The following is a 20879-nucleotide window of genomic DNA, read 5'->3' on the forward strand; positions in this document are numbered from 1 at the left end:
CATCCTCCTCAGCCTCCTCCTCCTCTTCAGCCTCCATCTCCAAAATGACCACATCAGTCACAAGCTGGAAGCACTGCAGCCCTGCCTCGGCCAAGCGGCAACAGGCTGTGCTGAAGCTAATATGCATAGGTGACAAACCGCACAATGCTGAAGAGTTGTGGACAGCTCTGAAAGAGAAGGCAGATCTGTGGCTCACACCACTGAACCTACAGCCAGGCATGGTTGTGTGTGACAATGGCCGGAACCTGGTGGTGGCTCTGAGGCGAGGCGAGCTCACACACGTACCATGCCTGGCCCATATGCTTAACCTCGTGGTTCAGCTGTTTCTCAAATCCTACCCGGAGCTGCCGGATCTGCTTGTTAAAATACGCCGCCTGTGTGTCCATTTTAGAAATTCACCTACAGCTTTCGCTTCCCTTGCCGTGTTTCAGCAGCGTTTGTAGCTTCTGGCTCACAGACTGATATGTGATGTCCCCACGCGTTGGAATTCTGCACTGCAGATGTTGGGAAGGATTTGTGAGCAGAAGAGGGCAGTTGTTGCGTACCAGCATCAACAAGGCCGTCAGTATTCAGTTCAGACTCCACACGTAAGACCTCAGGAGTGGACATGGATGTCAGACATATGTACCATCCTCCAAAACTTTGAGGACTCCACCAAGATGGTGAGCGGCGATGATGCCATAATTAGCGTCACCATCCCGATTCTCTGTCTTCTGAAATGCTCTCTGCTCACAATCAAAGAGGATGCATTGCAGGCAGAGCACGATGAGATGGAGTAAGGAACCATGCAGGGTAATTACACACAGCCCAGCCTCATCTCATCCTAACGTGGATTGGTTGACAATGAGGAAGAGGAGGAGGAGGAAGAACAGGAGCTAGTTTCATGCGATATAGACAGTTCTACCTGCACAACTGTCATACAGTCTGTTCAGCGTGGATGGCCAGAGGACAGAGAGGAAGAGGAGGAGGAGAGCATGGTCAGTCTTCCACTTCGTGAGGACACGGAAGTCTTGCCTGTTAGCAGTCTGGCACGCATGGCTGAGTTTATGCTACGCTGCCTTTCCCATGATCCTCGCGTTCTCAAAATTTTGGGTGACAGTCATTACTGGTTGGTGACACTTCTAGACCCACGCTACAAGGAGAACTTTATATCTCTTATTCCTGAGGTTGACAGGTCTACAAAAATGGGGCTGTACCAGAAGGCTCTTGTTGCGGGACTATTAAAAAAATTCCCATCTGAAAACGCTGGTGGCAGAGGGCACAGTTCGTTGGTCAACCAAGGAGTACAGGCGAGAGAGACACAAATGCAATCCAGCAGAGGCAGGGGAACACTGTCAAAGTTCTGGGACAGTTTTCTCAGACCCTCCCATTGCACAGGCCCTGAGGTGCAGGGTACTCTCACAAGGAGTGAAAAGTTTGGGAAGATGCTGAGAGATTACCTTGCCAACTGTACCAAGGTCCTCCGTGATTCCTCTATGCCTTTTAATTATTGGGTATTCAAGCTAGATACGTGGTATGAACTGGCTCTCTACGCCTTAGAGGTCCTGGGCTGCCCTGCCGCCAGCGTTTTATCAGAGCGGGTTTTTAGTGCCACTGGTGGAAATATAACTGATAAGCATATCCACCTGTCAACTGAAAATGCTGACAGGCTGACTATTATTAAAATGAACAAGGGCTGGATTGGACCAGACTTCTCAACACCACTGAATGATAGCAGCGTAACCTAAACTCAAATCCAGTGTCATTTTTTGGGAGGTGTGTTCCCATGCACCTCTTCACACACACATGGGTATACGCTTCCTGATTTTGGCTATTTGCTCTTGTCCTCCTCCTTCTCCTCATCCACATCCTCCAGCACCATATCACCAGGGTGATCGTGGTCTGTGATGTAAAACCCACATCATTTTTTTAAAAGGTGTTTATGATGCCTGTAAAAAAAAAATTATACAGTATGTTCATGCACACCCCCCAGGGGTAAATGTTTGTCAGCCCATACACTTACTGCATGGGCATTCCAAGTATACGAGACCTGCTCCTTTCTAATGGGAACATTTTTTTATGAGACCCTCTAAGTCTCTTCCAAGAGGCATTGGAGTGCCTCCCATATTTTGGCTGCCCTTGCATTCACTGAATAGGACAACACTTTGGGAGACCCTCTGTTTTCTAATGGGAGTTTGTCGTTACTGTGGGTCTGCTCTATGTGTCTTTAAATTCGTGGGGTTTTCTTAAAATTGGTCAGCCATTGGACTCACTGCATACCCTGTAACTGTATAGCAGACCCTCTCCTTTCTAATGGGAATTTGTGGTTACTGTGGCCCTGCTCTATGTGTCTTTAAATTCTTAGTGGAGTTTTTCCTAAAATTGGTCAGCCATTGGACTCACTGTATACCCTTTAACTGTTTAGCAGACTTTCTCCTTTCTAATGGGAATTTGTGGTTACTGTGGCCCTGCTCTATGTGTCTTTTAATTCTTTGTGGGGTTTTTCCTAAAATTGGTCAGTCGTTGGACTCACTGCATACCCTTTAACTGTTTAGCAGACTTTCTCCTTTCTAATGGGAATTTGTCATTACTGTGGCCCTGCTCTATGTGTCTTTAAATTCTTACTGGGGTTTTTCCTAAAATTGGTCAGCCGTTGGACTCACTGCATACCCTATAACTGTATAGCAGACCCTCTCCTTTCTAATGGGAATTTGTCATTACTGTGGCCCTGCTCTTTGTGTCTTTTAATTCTTAGTGGGGTTTTTCTTAAATTTGGTCAGCCATTGGACTCACTGCATACCCTATAACTGTATAGCAGACCCTCTCCTTTCTAATGGGAACATATCATACTTGTTACTGTAGCCCAGCTCAATGTATCTTTAAATTCTTAGTGAGGTTTTTCCTAAATTTGGTCAGCCATTGGACTCACTGCATACCCTATAACTATATAGCAGACTCTCTCCTTTCTAATGGGAATTTGTGGTTACTGCGGTCCTGCTCTATGTGTCTTTAAATTCTTAGTGGTGTTTTTCCTAAAAATTGTCAGCCGTTGGACTCACTGCATATGACGCGCCCCCTGGGCCAGTGCTGTAGTGCGGCGCGCGTGCGCGCGGGGAATACCCGGAGCCGGATCCGATGGGGGTAGTAGTCTTCGTGTGGCGGTGACCCGGTCCATGCCCAGGGTGGTCAAACTAAGTGGCAGTTATTGGTATGATGGTATTAGTGTCCGACTACGCCACCTGTTGAATGCGGCTATGAAGCCGCCGCTGCAGGGCAGTCCGCTGAGGCCGGTGGTACGGATGTGCAGCGTGGATGGTATAACCCCCAACGGGAGGGGTATGGCCTCAGGGCAGAGGATGAGGTTGATGTTGGGAGTGATGGTGTGGATGTCCCAGCACTAATGGTGCGACAAGGAAGCACGGAGACGCGAGGGTACAGTTCAGGGTCTTTACTGATGGTACAAGGCAAATTCCCTCGGGAGTACTGGCTAGTAGTTGGGGCCTGGTTAGTCTGCGAGTAAGCCGGAGTTCCCCTGGCCAGGTGGAGTTGTAGGCCTTCCCGTTAGTCTGTACCCTTCCTGGCTACCCTGCTTTCGGTGGTTACAAGTAGCCCACGTCCCTGGGTATACCGTGTGGTGCTCACCCGTATGGCTGGTGACCTGGGGCCTCCTGTTAGCCTCCGCTCCGGGATGGCGGTGCTGGTCCCTTCGTTGTGACTGAGCCTCCGGGCTTTTATGGCCAGAGGACCTGGAATCCCCTGCCGGATGGATTCTGCTGCTGGGTATATCTTAGTCCCCACAGCCTCGGACTCCTGTGTCCGGTTTTAGTACCTTCTCCCAGGGCGAGCTCTGCACAGCTCCAGCCCCTGGCGCTTCTCCTTGGCTCCTACAGAGCTCCTGATGTCTATCTGTCCCTGTTTCTGCGTGTCCAGACCAGACTCCGTCTCTGTCTGGAACTCCTCTCTCCTAACCCTGCCTCAGCCCCAGTTTATGTAGGGGAAGTTCTTCCCCTCCCAGGACTGGGCAGGAGGTGTGGCATGCTTAGGATTCCTGCCCAGGAGACCTCCCACCTGCTCACAGACGTAATATTGCTATTACTGTGGAAACCAGACCCCTGGGGTGCCACATTCCCCCCTAGTGAAATTTAGTACTCCCGGACTAAACATATTTTTGAAAACATAACAGGGTATAAACAATAACAATTAAATACATGAGATGGTCACGGCGTGTCCGTAACCGGGAAGCAATAAGGGTGTCCATTTCACCAAAGAACAGGGAGCTGTAACCAGGTAGGGGTCTGTACTGCCCCGAGTCTTTAACAGTCTGTAGTTCATTCCTGGGTTACGCTCCAAACATATTTACAACAGAGTTCCGGTTACTCACTGTCCATAACCTGTCAGTCCATATAAAGAAATGTGTAACTGAAAAACATAATTAGCAACGGCTACAACAAAACAGGTAAACGTAAAATAGTTAAAGCAATTAGCCAACTTAGATTCTCCAACGTACGGGCATCTGGCCTCTGGTAACCCTAGTGGACCTACGGAGCTCACTAACTGGTGCTGCACTACAGGGTGTAGGAGATGTTATGGGCAGGCTGGGCAGCTTTCTGCGCACTCTTTGGCTCACTAAGGGCACGGCAGGCTCACTACTAGCAGAGGGTTGATCCTCCTGTACTGCTGGTGTGGACTCTTCTGCCTCTTGGGCCGGCTGCTCTTCCAGCTCTACTTGTTCTTCTGTAGGCACTTGCGGGGCTGGCTGGAGAAAGGTGAGGACGGGTACCACAACAGCACCGTTTACTTGTGTCCAAGACCGGGGGAAGTCTCCGAGTACAGTCCTGATCATTTCTTCCCTTACCTCTGCGGGTCGAGGGTTTTCTTGATCTTCTTCTTCAGGGTTTTGCAGCTGCTCGGGACACTTCTTCAGGTGGTCTCTGGAGACAACGGCTGTGGTTTCTCCTCCATCCTTACTGATCACGCAAATCTTTGGGTTCTCATGGCTTGATGGCAGTACGGTGTACGGGTCCTTCTCCCACTGGTCGTCCAACTTGTGGAGCCGTCTTTTCCTCTTCAAGACCTGCTCTCCAGGTACCAGGGGAACAGCGGGAGCATACTGATTATAAGCCCTCTCTTGCCTTTCTCTAGCTTGAGACAGACTTCGCTCCACGCTCTCCTGCACTTTCCGATACTGCTGCTGCCGTCTTGTATCCCAGTCTGCCTCTGGCGAGGTGTCCTCGGGCGTCAGGACTCCCATATCCAGGTCGATAGGCAGCTTACCAGGCCTCGCTCTCATTAGGTAAGCCGGGGTACAGTTGGTAGAACCTACAGGGATGTGGTTGTATAGGTCCACCAGATCAGGCAGCTTCTCAGGCCACAGACTGCGTTCTTCCAGGGGCAATGTTTTCAGGAGGTCTATCACCACCTGGTTCATCTTCTCGCAGAGTCCATTAGTATGTGGGTGATAGGGCGTTGTTCTAATCTTCGTGCAGCCATACAGGTTGCAGAACTCCTGGAAGACTTCCGCTTCAAAGGCTGGCCCTTGGTCTGTCAGCACTTGGTCCGGGTACCCGTGTGGACGGCAGAAGTGCTGTTGGAAGGCTCTAGCTGCTGTTTGAGCCGTTAAGTCCTTGACCGGGACCACCACCAGGAACCGGGAGTAATGATCTACGATTGTGAGGGCGTAGACATACCCAGATCTGCTTGGAGCCAGTTTCACATGGTCCAGGGCTACCAGTTCCAGTGGCTGTCGGGTGATGATGGGCTGCAAGGGAGTCTTCTGGCTGGCACGGTCCTTCCTTCTTAGGTGGCACGGTCCACAGTCTCTGCACCACCTCTCGATGGCTCCTCTCATGCCTACCCAGTAGAACCGTTCACGCAATAAGAACTCCAGCTTCTTCCACCCGAAATGTCCTGCTCCGTTGTGGTACGCCTCCAGAATCATAGCCGCGTCTCGTCTGGGGACCACTACCTGCCAGGTCAACTCATGCGTTCGAGAGTTAACCATTCTCCGGCACAACTTCTCCCTGTAGAGGAACAGCCTACTTTTCTCCTTCCACAGTTGCTTAGTCTCCTCTGGGGCGTCTGGGTCCAGACTGGCATCGGCTTGGGTCAGCATTTCCTTCACCAGACGGACTGCGGGATCACTGTCTTGCGTCTCCGCCCAGTTGTAGTGGGGCAAGGGATTGAACGTCGCGGAGCGCCTGCCCTTCACACGGTGGGAATACAGGGTAATCCCATGACGGTGGAACGCAGGGAGCTCAACTTCTTCCAGATCTTCTGGATCTTCCCCTACGTCCGGTAAGTTCGGCATTCTAGACAGGGCATCCGCGTTGGCATTGGAGCGTCCTGCCCGGTATTTGATGGTGAATATTTGATGGGTTCATGCATTGGTGGTATAGTGCTGAGCATAGCTGCTTTCTAACCAGTTGACCCGTGTTTGATTCCCGTCCAATGCAATACTTATGTAGTTTTATTTCTGGCATATCATACATTTTACAAACTATTTTGTAATGTTAGTGCAGAAAATGTAAAAAAAAAGCTGATCCTGTAAGCATTGGTGGTATAGTGGTGAGCATAACTGCCTTCCAAGCAGTTGACTCAGGTTCGATTCCTGACCAATGCAAAACATGGGTGTGTTTTTTTTTCAGGCACGTCATAATTTTTACTAACAATTTTGTAGGGTTAGTGCAGAAAATGTGAAAAAAATGCTGGGTACCTTAAGCATTTTTGGTATAGTGGTGAGCAAACCTGCCTTCCAAGCAGTTGACCTGCGATTGATTCCTGGTCAATGCAATACTTATGTGGGGGTTTTTTTCCTGGCACGTCTTACGTTTTACTAATAATTTCGTATTGTTAGTGCAGAAAATGTAAGAAAAAAACATGGCTTCTGTAAGTGTTGGTGGTATAGTGGTGAGAATCGCTGCCTTCCAAGTATTTGACCCGAGTTCGATTCTCAGCCAACGTGTGAATTGTTTTTCACATTTGGTGATGCTTTTAGTCTGTTTTAATTTTTCGTGTTAATTCTCAGGCTCTTCTTTCTTCTTAGAGTTTAGCAACCACGAAAATGAGAAAAAAATTGAAGAGAATATTTCTTAGCTTTTTTTCAACTGTCTCATCTAACTGATCTTCTGTTCTTCAGTTGTTGATTAAACACTTTGTAGGGTTAGTCTCCAATACGAAATCAATGTCAGGGTTGGCATTGGTGTTATGCTGGTGGGTGTAGTTGCTTTTAAAACAATAGGCCATAGTTTAATTCTTGAAGAACGCAATGTTTTTTTGCATTTGGTGGTGTTTGGACTCTTTTTCACTTTCTGTGCTAAGGCTTATGCTTTTATTTCTTTCTTGGTAACACTTTAGCTACCTTAGTTGGCAAAAAGCAAAGCTAATTGAGAGAATTTGTAGGCAGAGGTGGAAAAGCTACATAACTGATTCCAAAAACTCCTCTGTCTTTAGAGTTAGTGTTAAAAATGCCAAAAATGGCAGAGGTCTTTAGGGGTAATTTGGTGCTGGTGCTGACTCTTTGTAATCTTTTTGAGCTAAGGCTCATAGTGTACTTTCTTTCTTGGTAAGAGTTTAGTTACCTTATTGGCAAAAAAGTGAAAATAATTGAGAGAATTGTAAGAATTGGTGGAAAAGCTCCATAGCTGATTCACAAGAATTCATCTTTGAGTTTTGGACAATGCTTTGCCTTGTTTTTAAACTTTTCAGTAATTGGCTCTTTCAAGACATATTCAGTCCTCCTTTTTTAAGTAAAACTTTAGCAGATTTAACAGCCATAATCCCAAACCAGTCAAGTTGGTTCATGCATTGGTGGTATAGTGGTGAGCATAGCTGCTTCCCAAGCAGTTGACCCGGGTTCGATTTCCAGCCAATGCAATACTTATGTAGTTTTATTTCTGGCATATCATACATTTTACAAACTATTTTGTAATGTTAGTGCAGAAAATGTAAAAAAAAAAGCTGACCCTATAAGCATTGGTGGTATAGTGGTGAGCATAGCTGCCTTCCAAACAGTTGTCCTGGGTTCAATTCCCGGCCAATACTAAACATTGGTGTTTTTTTTTTCAGGCACGTCATACTTTTTACTAACAATTTTGTAGGGTTAGTGCAGAAAATGTGAAAAAAATGCTGGGTGCCTAAAGCATTTTTGGTATAGTGGTGAGCAAACCTGCCTTCCAAGCAGTTGACCTGCGATTAATTCCTGGTCAATGCAATACTTATGTGGGTTTTTTTTTTTCAGGCACGTCATACTTTTTACTAACAATTTTGTAGGGTTAGTGCAGAAAATGTGAAAAAAATGCTGGGTACCTTAAGCATTTTTGGTATAGTGGTGAGCAAACCTGCCTTCCAAGCAGTTGACCTGCGATTGATTCCTGGTCAATGCAATACTTATGTGGGGGGTTTTTTCTTGGCACGTCTTACTTTTTACTAATAATTTCGTATTGATAGTGCAGAAAATGTAAGAAAAAAACATGGCTTCTGTAAGTGTTGGTGGTATAGTGGTGAGAATCGCTGCCTTCCAAGTAGTTGACGCGAGTTTGATTCTCAGCCAATGTATGAATTGTTTTTCACATTTGGTGATGCTTTTAGTCTGTTTTAATTTTTCGTGTTAAGTCTCAGGCTCTTCTTTCTTCTTAGAGTTTAGCAACCACGAAAATGAGAAAAAAAATGAAGAGAATATTTCTTAGCTTTTTTTCAACTGTCTCATCTAACTGATCTTCTGCTCTTCAGTTGTTGATTAAACACTTTGTAGGGTTAGTCTCCAATATGAAAGCAATGTCAGGGTTGGCATTGGTGTTATGCTGGTGGGTGTAGTTGCTTTTAAAACAATAGGCCATAGTTTAATTCTTGAAGAACTCATTGTTTTTTTGCATTTGGTGGTGTTTGGACTCTTTTTCACTTTCTGTGCTAAGGCTTATGCTTTTATTTCTTTCTTGGTAACACTTTAGCTACCTTAGTTGGCAAAAAGCAAAGCTAATTGAGAGAATTTGTAGGCAGAGGTGGAAAAGCTACATAACTGATTCCAAAAACTCCCCTGTCTTTAGAGTTAGTGTTAAAAATGCCAAAAATGGCAGAGGTCTTTAGGGGTAATTTGGTGCTGGTGCTGACTCTTTGTAATCTTTTTGAGCTAAGGTTCATAGTGTACTTTCTTTCTTGGTAAGAGTTTAGTTACCTTATTGGCAAAAAAGTGAAGATGATTGAGAGAATTGTAAGAATTGGTGGAAAAGCTCCATAGCTGATTCACAAGAATTCATCTTTGAGTTTTGGACAATGCTTTGCCTTGTTTTTAAACTTTTTAGTAATTGGCTCTTTCAAGACATATTCAGTCCTCCTTTTTTTAAGTAAAACTTTAGCAGATTTAACAGCCATAATCCCAAACCAGTCAAGCTGGTTCATGCATTGGTGGTATAGTGGTGAGCATAGCAGCTTCCCAAGCAGTTGACACGGTTTCGATTCCCAGCCAATGCAGTACTTATGTAGTTTTATTTCTGGCATATCATACATTTTACAAACTATTTTGTAATGTTAGTGCAGAAAATGTAAAAAAAAAAGCTGACCCTGTAAGCATTGGTGGTATAGTGGTGAGCATAGCTGCCTTCCAAGCAGTTGACCCGGGTTAAATTCCCGGCCAATACAAAACATCGGTGTTTTTTTTTTTCAGGCACGTCATACTTTTTACTAACAATTTTGTAGGGTTAGTGCAGAAAATGTGAAAAAAATGCTGGGTACCTTAAGCATTTTTGGTATAGTGGTGAGCAAACCTGCCTTCCAAGCAGTTGACCTGCGATTGATTCCTTGTCAAAGCAATACTTATGTGGGTTTTTTTTTCCTGGCACGTCTTACTTTTTACTAATAATTTTGTATTGTTAGTGCAGAAAATGTAAGAAAAAAACATGGCTTTTGTAAGTGTTGGTGGTATAGTGGTGAGCATAGCTTCCTTCCTAGCAGTTGACCAGGGTTCAATTCCTGGCCAACGTATGAATTGTTTTTCACATTTGGTGATGCTTTTAGTCTGTTTTAATTTTTCGTGTTATGGCTCATGGTCTTCTTTCTTCTTGGAGTTTAGCAACCACGAAAATGAGAAAAAATTGAAGAGAATATTTCTTAGATTTTTTTCAACTGTCTCATCTAACTGATCTTCTGCTCTTCAGTTGTTGATTAAACACTTTGTAGGGTTAGTCTCCAATACGAAATCAATGTCAGGGTTGGCATTGGTGTTATGCTGGTGGGTGTAGTTGCTTTTAAAACAATAGGCCATAGTTTAATTCTTGAAGAACTCAATGTTTTTTTGCATTTGGTGGTGTTTGGACTCTTTTTCACTTTCTGTGCTAAGGCTTATGCTTTTATTTCTTTCTTGGTAACACTTTAACTACCTTAGTTGGCAAAAAGCAAAGCTAATTGAGAGAATTTGTAGGCAGAGGTGGAAAAGCTACATAACTGATTCCAAAAACTCCTCTGTCTTTAGAGTTAGTGTTAAAAATGCCAAAAATGGCAGAGGTCTTTAGGGGTAATTTGGTGCTGGTTCTGACTCTTTGTAATCTTTTTGAGCTAAGGCTCATAGTGTACTTTCTTTCTTGGTAAGAGTTTAGTTACCTTATTGGCAAAAAAGTGAAAATAATTGAGAGAATTGCAAGAATTGGTGGAAAAGCTCCATAGCTGATTCACAAGAATTCATCTTTGAGTTTTGGACAATGCTTTGCCTTGTTTTTAAACTTTTCAGTAATTGGCTCTTTCAAGACATATTCAGTCCTCCTTTTTTTAAGTAAAACTTTAGCAGATTTAACAGCCATAATCCCAAACCAGTCAAGTTGGTTCATGCTTTGGTGGTATTGTGGTGAGCATAGCTGCTTCCCAAGCAGTTGACCTGGGTTTGATTTCCAGCCAATGCAATACTTATGTAGCTTTATTTCTGGCATATCATACATTTTACAAACTATTTTGTAATGTTAATGCAGAAAATGTAAAAAAAAAGCTGACCCTATTTGCATTGGTGGTATAGTGGTGAGCATAGCTGCCTTCCAAGCAGTTGACCTGGGTTCAATTCCCGGCCAATACTAAACATTGGTGTTTTTTTTTTCAGACACGTCATACTTTTTACTAACAATTTTGTAGGGTTAGTGCAGAAAATGTGAAAAAAATGCTGGGTACCTTAAGCATTTTTTGTATAGTGGTGAGCAAACCTGCCTTCCAAGCAGTTGACCTGCGATTGATTCCTGGTCAATGCAATACTTATGTGGGGGGGGTTTTTCTTGGCACGTCTTACTTTTTACTAATAATTTCGTATTGATAGTGCAGAAAATGTAAGAAAAAAACATGGCTTCTGTAAGTGTTGGTGGTATAGTGGTGAGAATCGCTGCCTTCCAAGTAGTTGACCCGAGTTTGATTCCCGGCCAATACAAAACATCGGTGTTTTTTTTTTTCAGTCACGTCATACTTTTTACTAACAATTTTGAAGGGTTAGTGCAGAAAATTTGAAAAAAATGCTGGGTACCTTAAGCATTTTTGGTATAGTGGTGAGCAAACCTGCCTTCCAAGCAGTTGACCTGCGATTGATTCCTGGTCAATGCAATACTTATGTGGGGTTTTTTTTTTCAGGCACGTCATACTTTTTACTAACAATTTTGTAGGGTTAGTGCAGAAAATGTGAAAAAAACGCTGGGTACCATAAGCATTTTTGGTATAGTGGTGAGCAAACCTGCCTTCCAAGCAGTTGACCTGCGATTGATTCCTGGTCAATGCAATGCTTATGTGGGGGGTTTTTTCTTGGCACGTCTTACTTTTTACTAATAATTTCGTATTGATAGTGCAGAAAATGTAAGAAAAATACATGGCTTCTGTAAGTGTTGGTGGTATAGTGGTGAGAATCGCTTGCTTCCAAGTAGTTGACCCGGGTTCGATTCCTGGCCAACGCATGAAAACGCATGAATTGTTTTTCACATTTGGTGATGCTTTTAGTCTCTTTTAATTTTTCGTGTTAAGTCTCAGGCTCTTCTTTCTTCTTAGAGTTTAGCAACCACGAAAATGAGAAAAAAATTGAAGAGAATATTTCTTAGATTTTTTTCAACTGTCTCATCTAACTGATCTTCTGCTCTTCAGTAGAGATGAGCGTTGTTCTACTTTAACTGTTCACCAATCTCAAATTCGAGCTGTTTTGGGCAGTGTTTGAGCCGTTCGGCGAACACGAACAATTTGAGAAAAATTCGGCTGTTCGAGGTTATGTTCGATAACTGTTCGTGCACCAAAATCATAACTGGATTTTTTCTCAGTAATGATGAAAATTAATGTTAATACGCAGTTTGAGTGTACGGCGGGGTGGGGGGAGGGGCAGGGGATGGATCTCTGCAGGAACAATGAAGATCTCCATTTTTTTTTCTCTTTCCCGCATTTGCAGTGGGGAGGTGCAATCTGTCAGCCCATCAGCAGCGCACACACGGAGCGAAGTGCTTTTTTTCACACAAGCAAGGGCATGTGTCATTGGCAGTGTATGTCACATGTCCTTGCCCTATAAGACCAAGCCATTTTCCCCGTCGCCACCATTTTCTCACTGCTGCAGCTGCGTGTTAGACGGCACCGCTCTTGCTGTGTGCGCTATACCTTGTTAATTTCAAGCCAATTTTCACACAAATCTACAGATAGCTTGGGAGTAGGGAATAGTTGTGATTGCAGTCCTTGTAAGTACTAGGTTACAGCATTTCCTACGACTTTTATCAGGCAGGTCTGTGCTCTTAAATAGATAGATTGTGGGAGTAAAGACTAATTGTAATTGGAGTCCTTTTCAGGACTAGGTTACATCAGTTCCTATCAGTTTTTGCCAGGCAGGTCTGTGCCAGTGCTGTGCAAGTTTTTTTCACAGCATTTGGCTGAATCTAGCAAAGCTAATCCTTTTTGGCCTATTGCAGAGTGTGTTAGTCAGTGGAGTAGCCTATCTGTGTTGCAAGATATACCACCTGTGTATAGAATACCAATTTTTTTACTGCACCTAGTGAAGTAAAATCTTTTGGGCATAGCATCATTCTATTAGTCCATCTATACTGACCTCCATCAGGTTGCAAATTGAATATAATTTTTTTCTGCATCTAGCTCTGAAAAAATATTGGGCTTCTAGCTGTGTGTGGGACTTGTTGTATTAGTCCATCTATACTGACCTCCATCAGGTTGCAAACTGCATATATTTTTTTCTTCATCTACCTCTGAAAAAATATTGGGCTTCTAGCTGTGTGTGGGACTTGTTCTATTAATCCATCTATACAGACCTCCATCAGGTTGCAAACTGAATATATTTTTTTCTGCATCTACCTCTGAAAAAATATTGGGCTTCTAGCTGTGTGTAGGACTTGTTCTATTAATCCATCTATACAGACCTCCATCAGGTTGCAAACTGAATATATTTTTTTCTGCATCTACCTCTGAAAAAATATTGGGCTTCTAGCTGTGTGTGGGACTTGTTCTATTAATCCATCTATACAGACCTCCATCAGGTTGCAAACTGAATATATTTTTTTCTGCATCTACCTCTGAAAAAATATTGGGCTTCTAGCTGTGTGTGGGACTTGTTCTATTAATCCATCTATACAGACCTCCATCAGGTTGCAAACTGAATATATTTTTTTCTGCATCTACCTCTGAAAAAATATTGGGCTTCTAGCTGTGTGTGGGACTTGTTCTATTAATCCATCTATACAGACCTCCATCAGGTTGCAAACTGAATATATTTTTTTCTGCATCTACCTCTGAAAAAATATTGGGCTTCTAGCTGTGTGTGGGACTTGTTCTATTAATCCATCTATACAGACCTCCATCAGGTTGCAAACTGAATATATTTTTTTCTGCATCTACCTCTGAAAAAATATTGGGCTTCTAGCTGTGTGTGGGACTTGTTGTATTAGTCCATCTATACTGACCTCCATCAGGTTGCAAACTGAATATATTTTTTTCTGCATCTACCTCTGAAAAAATATTGGGCTTCTAGCTGTGTGTGGGACTTGTTGTATTAGTTCATCTATACTGACCTCCATCAGGTTGCAAACTGAATATATTTTTTTCTGCATCTACCTCGGAAAAAATATTGGGCTTCTAGCTGTGTGTGGGACTTGTTCTATTAATCCATCTATACAGACCTCCATCAGGTTGCAAACTGAATATATTTTTTTCTGCATCTACCTCTGAAAAAATATTGGGCTTCTAGCTGTGTGTGGGACTTGTTCTATTAATCCATCTATACAGACCTCCATCAGGTTGCAAACTGAATATATTTTTTTCTGCATCTACCTCTGAAAAAATATTGGGCTTCTAGCTGTGTGTGGGACTTGTTCTATTAATCCATCTATACAGACCTCCATCAGGTTGCAAACTGAATATATTTTTTTCTGCATCTACCTCTGAAAAAATATTGGGCTTCTAGCTGTGTGTGGGACTTTCTCTATTAGTCCATCTATACTGACCTCCATCAGGTTGCAAATTAAAAATAATTTTTTTCTGCATCTACCTCTGAAAAAATATTGGGCTTCTAGCTGTGTGTGGGACTTTCTCTATTAGTCCATCTATACTGACCTCCATCAGGTTGCAAATTAAAAATAATTTTTATCTGCATCTAGCTCTGAAAAAATATTTGGCCTTCTAGCAGTGTGTGGGACTTTCTCTATTAGTCCATCTATACTGATCTCCATCAGGTTGCAAATTAAAAATAATTTTTTTCTGCATCTACCTCTGAAAAAATATTGGGCTTCTAGCTGTGTGTGGGACTTTCTCTATTAGTCCATCTATACTGACCTCCATCAGGTTGCAAATTAAAAATAATTTTTATCTGCATCTAGCTCTGAAAAAATATTTGGCCTTCTAGCAGTATGTGGGACTTTCTCTATTAGTCCATCTATACTGACCTCCATCAGGTTGCAAATTGAATATAATTTTTTTCTGCATCTAACCCAGCCAATAGTTTTGGCCTAATACCACAGTTTGGCCACTCAGCTCTGCTCGGTTCCCATCCATTGTTTTTTTGTGCAAACAACTCCAGAGTTGTTAATTAGTTAACCACCAAAATGAGTGGAAAAAGGCCTGCTGCTGGTGGAAAGGGGAATAGGCGTGTTGGGAAGGGGAAAAAAGGTTGTGTCCATGGGGTAGGTGTTAAAGGAACAGTAACATCTGCAGAAGAAAGACCATCTTCCAGCCAAACTAAAATGTCTACTTCTTTTAGCGGACAATGTGATAAGATCCCTTTCTTACGGCCACGCCAATTGCTACAAATTCCAGATGAGGCACAAAAACAGCAGGTGCTTCAACGGATATCAATTGCTCCTTTAAGTGGGCTCTCCTCCACATCAACTTCAACATCACAAATACTCCAGTCCTCAAAGGTGTCACCCCAATCGCACTTGCTTCCTCACAGCTCCCAAATCTCCAGCTGCCCGTCTGAGTATGAGGTAGAACAGATGGTTGAGTCTGCAGAGCTGTTTACTCATACTATAGCCTGGGAATCAGAGGTCGACTCCAGCGCTTCTGTGAATCCAGACGAGGAAATGATCTGCACTGATGCCCAGAATCTTTATGAGTCGGATCCAGGACCAGACGCAGAAGGTTCTGACCATAATGTAGACCCTCATTCCCAAACTGTAACTCCTGTTGGTGGAGACAATGAGGAAGACGATGATAAGACTCAAATACCTGATTGGAGCGACAACTTTAGTTTTTTGTCAGGGCAGGAACAGGTTGGCTCTGAGGACGACGGGTGTGATAACGCACAGGGTGATGATGATGAGGTTGGAGATCCCACTTACTGTGAACCCACAGTCAGCCAAGAGATGAGGTCAGCAGAGGAGGTGGAGGAAGATGCTAGTGACGACGAGGTCAGGTTGCGCCTTCCTGGACAGAGACGTAGTACTGGAAGCACGTCAACAACTGCATCCTCAAACACAACTCTGCCTCTCACCACAAGTCGTGGTGGCTCTTCAGGTCGCATGGGTGCTAAGCCTTGCATACCCTGGGCATTTTTTCAGATCGATAAAGATGACCCAACTCGTGTTATCTGTAACATTTGTCAGCAAAAGCTAAGTAGAGGCCAAAAAATACATAGTTTGAGTACTTCATGCATGAACCGGCACATGGACATGAAGCATAAGTTGCAGTGGGAAGCTCAGTGTGCTACAATGCGGCCTAGCCGGCCGGGCCAACCACCGTCTGCCATATCTTGTGCATCCGCGGCCTCTTCATCCTCTGTGACTGGGGGGACAGCAGTCACACCTATTTTGGGGCGCACACCTGCCACCTCTTTACCCGCAACAGCCAGCGTGATTGGCAGGTCATCATTTTCTTTGGAGGTGGTAACACCAGCTGGTGTTGAGCGCTGTCCGACATCGATAGCACCACCTTTGTATCAAGGCAACCTAACATGTCCGCCTGCATCTTCCTCACAGACCGGCAGTTTGCCGGGGACACCATTATCAACCCCGTCTAAGCACAATAGCCAGCCCTCGGTCCCTCAGATGTGGACAAGTAAAAGACCATTTCCTCCTAGCCATGAGAAAGCTAAGAGGTTGAATTTCACCATCTGCAAGCTCTTGGCTACAGAAATGCTGCCTTTCCGCCTGGTGGACACAGAGGATTTTCGAGACCTTATGTCCGTCGCAGTGCCCCAATACCAGATGCCCAGTCGGCACTACTTCTCAAAGAAAGGTGTGCCTGCGCTCCACCAGCATGTCGCACACAACATCACCGCTTCTTTGAGAAACTCTGCGTGTGACAGGGTGCATTTCACCACAGACACTTGGACGAGTAGGCATGGACAGGGGCGTTACATGTCGCTGACTGGGCACTGGGTAACTATGGTGACAGCAGGACAAGGGGCTGCTGTCCAAGTCTTGCCGTCCCCACGAGTTGTGCGTCAATCCTCTTTATGTCAAAGTTCCTCCACTGCTTCTGCCTCCTCAACCTCCTCTCGGTCTTCCACCTGCACCCAAAGCCTGTCTGGTCATGCCACAAGCTTTCTAACTGCGCAGAAGGGATCCTGCACACCTCCTTACTATGCTGGCAGTAGGGCTCAACGTCATCAGGCGGTTTTTACATTGAAATGTCTGGGAAATGTGAGTCACACAGCTGAGGAGTTGTGGTCAGCTCTGGAGAACCAATTTCATGAATGGTTGTCTCCACTGGACCTGAAACCAGGGAAGGCCGTGTGCGACAATGCTGCAAACCTGGGTGCGGCCCTTCGCCGGGGCAATGTCACACACGTGCCTTGTATGGCTCACGTGTTGAACCTGGTTGTCCAGCAATTTTTAGCCCACTATCCCAGACTAGATGGCCTTCTGCAGAGGGCACGGTCGCTGTGTGCTCACTTCCGCCATTCGCATCCCGCAGCTCAGCGACTTACATCTCTACAGAAGTCATTGGGCCTGCCACTTCACCGGCTAAAATGCGATGTGCCTACCCGGTGGAATTCAACTCTGCACATGTTGCAGCGACTGTGGCAGCACCGACAAGCCCTGGTGCAATACGTTCTGACGTATAGCCTGGGCCAACGAGATCCAGAGGTGGGGCAAATCACGCTGGAGGAGTGGTCTCAGATCAGGGACCTATGCACCCTTCTGCACAGTTTTGAAATGGCGACGAAGATGTTTAGTGCTGACGATGCCATTATCAGCATGACTATTCCGGTGATTTACATGCTGGAGCACATGTTAAACAGAATTCGGAGACAGGTGGTGGCAAAAGAGGAGGTGGAGGAAGTAGAGGAGGAGGAGTTGTATGCGGAAGGGCTAACATCTGCAAGGTCCAGACGGTCGGCAGCACCGAGGCGGCAGGCATGTGAGGGTGGGGGAGATGGTTTTACCAGGGCGCATGGTAGCAGCCAAACTAGTGAGGAAGGTGCAGGAGCCCAGGAAGAAGTGGAGAACGAACTGATGGAAGACTCATCAGATGAGGGAGACCTTGATCACATTTTTGTTGTGCGAGGTTGGGGGGAGAGGACAGAGGAAGGAAGCATGATTGTTACCTCGCCACCAACACAACAGGGACTTGGTGCTCCTGGATGCGCAACACACATGAGTGCCTTCTTGCTGCACTACCTGCAACATCACCCTCGAATTGTGAGAATTAGAAATAATCCTGACTACTGGGTTGCCACACTGTTAGATCCCCGGTACAAAAGTAAATTTGCAGAAATTATTCCTGCCATAGAAAGGGATGCACGCATGCAGGAGTATCAGCAGAGACTGTTGCAGAATCTTACATGTGCTTTTCCACAAAATACCAGTGGTGCACATAGTGAATCTCACAGTTCCAACTTGCCAACCGTGGGACCGTCAAGTGTTCAGCACTCAAACCGTAACAGAACCACAGTATCTGCTGGTAACATCAATTTTGCGGAATCATTTCACCACTTTTTTAGCCCATCCTTTGCAAGGCCACAGGAGACAAGAAGTCTGACACATAGTCAACGCCTAGAGACGATGGTACAGGAGTATCTCCAAGTAAACATTGAAGCCACGACTGTGTCACTGGACCCTTGCTCTTTTTGGGCTTCCAATCTGGATAAATGGCCGGAGCTAGCCATTTACGCCTTGGAGATCTTGTCATGCCCCGCAGCCAGCGTTCTGTCTGAACGTGTGTTCAGCGCTGCTGGTGGTGTGCTGACAGATAAGTGCACGCGGCTCTCCACTGATAATGTAGACAGACTCACGTTCATAAAGATGAACAAATCATGGATCCGAAACGACTTTTCTACCCCTGTGTCATCCTGGGGAGAGTAAAAGCTTGATGATTGGTTAAAATCACCCTACCAACCGTTTTAAGCTTTCAAATTACTAATCATGTTTATCTGTATCTTGGCTGGAAAATAATTTGGGCTTTGTAGCAGTGTGCAGCACTGATCCTATTAGGCCATCTATACTAAAGCTTCACCAGATTTAAAATTAATAATAATTTTTAGCTGCATCTAGCCCGGAAAATAATTTTGGGGCTCCGAGATGCGCAAGACACATAAGTGCCTTCTTGCTGCACTACCTGCAGCATGACCCTCATATTGTCAGAATTCGAAGTAATCATGACTACTGGGTTGCCACACTCTTAGATCCCCCAAACTTTTCGATCAACCTTTTCATTTTAATAAAGACCAAAAAAATGGTCATTTTTGAAATTATAAGCATTAGCAGGTTGTTAGAAACTGAAATCAAACAGTTTTCAACTCAAAACTTTATTCTAGGTGATGTTACATTTTCACATAGGACCCCTTGTTCGAAAGGAGCTTCTGAACTCTCTCTCGTCCATTGAATTTGTCAGGTTTTGGATGGTTTCTGCTTCAATTGTTTTGCATGAGGACAGAATACCCTCCCAGAGCTGTTGCTTAGATGTGAACTGCCTCCCGCCATCATAGACACTCCTTTTAATGATGCTCCAAAGGTTCTGAATGGGGTAGAGGTCAGGGGAGCATGGGGGTCACACCATAAGTTTGTCCCCTTTTATGCCCATATCAGCCAGAGATGCAGATGTTTTATGTGCAGCATGAGATGGTGCATTATCATGCAGAAAAATGATCTTGCTGTGAAATACACGGTTCTTCTTCTTGAACCATGGCAGGAAGTGCTGTTTGAGAAAAATCCACATACATTATGGAGTTCATCTTTAGCGCCTTCAGGGATCCTAAAGGGGCCGACAATCTCTCTCCCCATGATTCCAGCCCAAAACATTACTCCACCTCCTCCTTGTTGGCGCTGTAGCCGTGTTTGCGTGGGGTGTCCATCAACCAGCCATCCTCCACTCCATCCATCTGGACCATCGAGCGCTGCACGGCACTCATCCGTGAACAAAACAGTTTTGAAATCAGTCTTCATGTAATGTTTGGCCCACTGGAGCCGTTTCTGCTTGTGTGAAGTGGATAGAGGAGGTCGACAGGATGGCGTATGCACAGCTGCAAACCTCTGAAGGACCCTGCATCTTGTTGATCTGGGGACGTTGGAGGCACAAGCAGCTTCAAAAACTTGTCTGCTGCTATGACAAGGCTTTTTTGCCGCTGCTCTTTCAACCTGACGTAATTGCCTGTAGGAAAGAGTCCTCAATTTGCCCTTATCAGCACGCACACGTGTGTACTGTGAATCAGCTACATACTTCTTGATTGCCAAGACACTTCATCCTGATCATCGCACAATGTTGATTGTAGTCATGCCTTGACCTAAACACTCCACAATTTGTTGCTTCTCAGCAGCCGACACATCCTTTTTCTTTCCCATTTTGGCAGAAAATGTAGGCTGCTTAATAATGTGAGAGAGCCTTCTTAAGTAGTCTTGCCTTTCATTGGACACACCTGCCAAACTAATTAGCACAGGTGTCTGCAATTGCTTACAGTGATATAAAGAGCCCTGACACGCATCACCATCAATGAGTTTAACTGACAAACAAACAAATTCTTCCCTTATCACTCCTAAACACTTTTTGCATAATAATTTGGAACACAGTGTACATGTGCTTTTCCACAAAACACCAGTGGTTCACGTAGTGAATCTTACAGTTCTAACTTGCCAACCGTGGTCTGTATGGAGTTGTTCAATAAAGGGCCCAAAATTAAGATAACATAGATGGGAGAGGTCTCTATGAATAGGAATTCCTAAGTATTTGATACCCTGTGAGGGCCAGGCAAAGGGAAAGTTGGACTGGATGGAATCCTATATGGATTTGGGGAGGGAGACATCGAGGGCCTCAGACTTCGCTGCATTGATTTTAAAATTTGACCATGTAACAAAGTGATCTATTTCAGCCATAACAGCATGGATGGATATATGTGATTGAGTGATATATACTAGGACATCATCAGCAAATAGAGAGCACTTGTACTCGGTGCCTCCCACCTCAATCCACCTAATATTGGGGTTATGGCGAATTGATGAGAGCAGGTGCTCCGTCACTAGGATGTATAAGAG

The 20879-nt window shown here is 44.6% G+C and overlaps 1 non-coding gene across 1 annotated transcript; it reads left to right on the plus strand.

The window, feature by feature from the left end:
* The first annotated feature begins 6526 nt into the window (after positions 1–6526).
* On the plus strand, positions 6527–6598 carry TRNAG-UCC (transfer RNA glycine (anticodon UCC)). Its single transcript has one exon. It is a non-coding gene; the product is annotated as a tRNA-Gly (tRNA).
* Positions 6599–20879: the final 14281 nt, after the last annotated feature.

This window comes from Phyllobates terribilis, unplaced genomic scaffold (assembly GCF_046119375.1).
Source record: "Phyllobates terribilis strain yellow unplaced genomic scaffold, ASM4611937v1 Scaffold_3__8_contigs__length_932513732, whole genome shotgun sequence".
Classification (NCBI taxonomy): Eukaryota; Metazoa; Chordata; class Amphibia; order Anura; family Dendrobatidae; genus Phyllobates; species Phyllobates terribilis.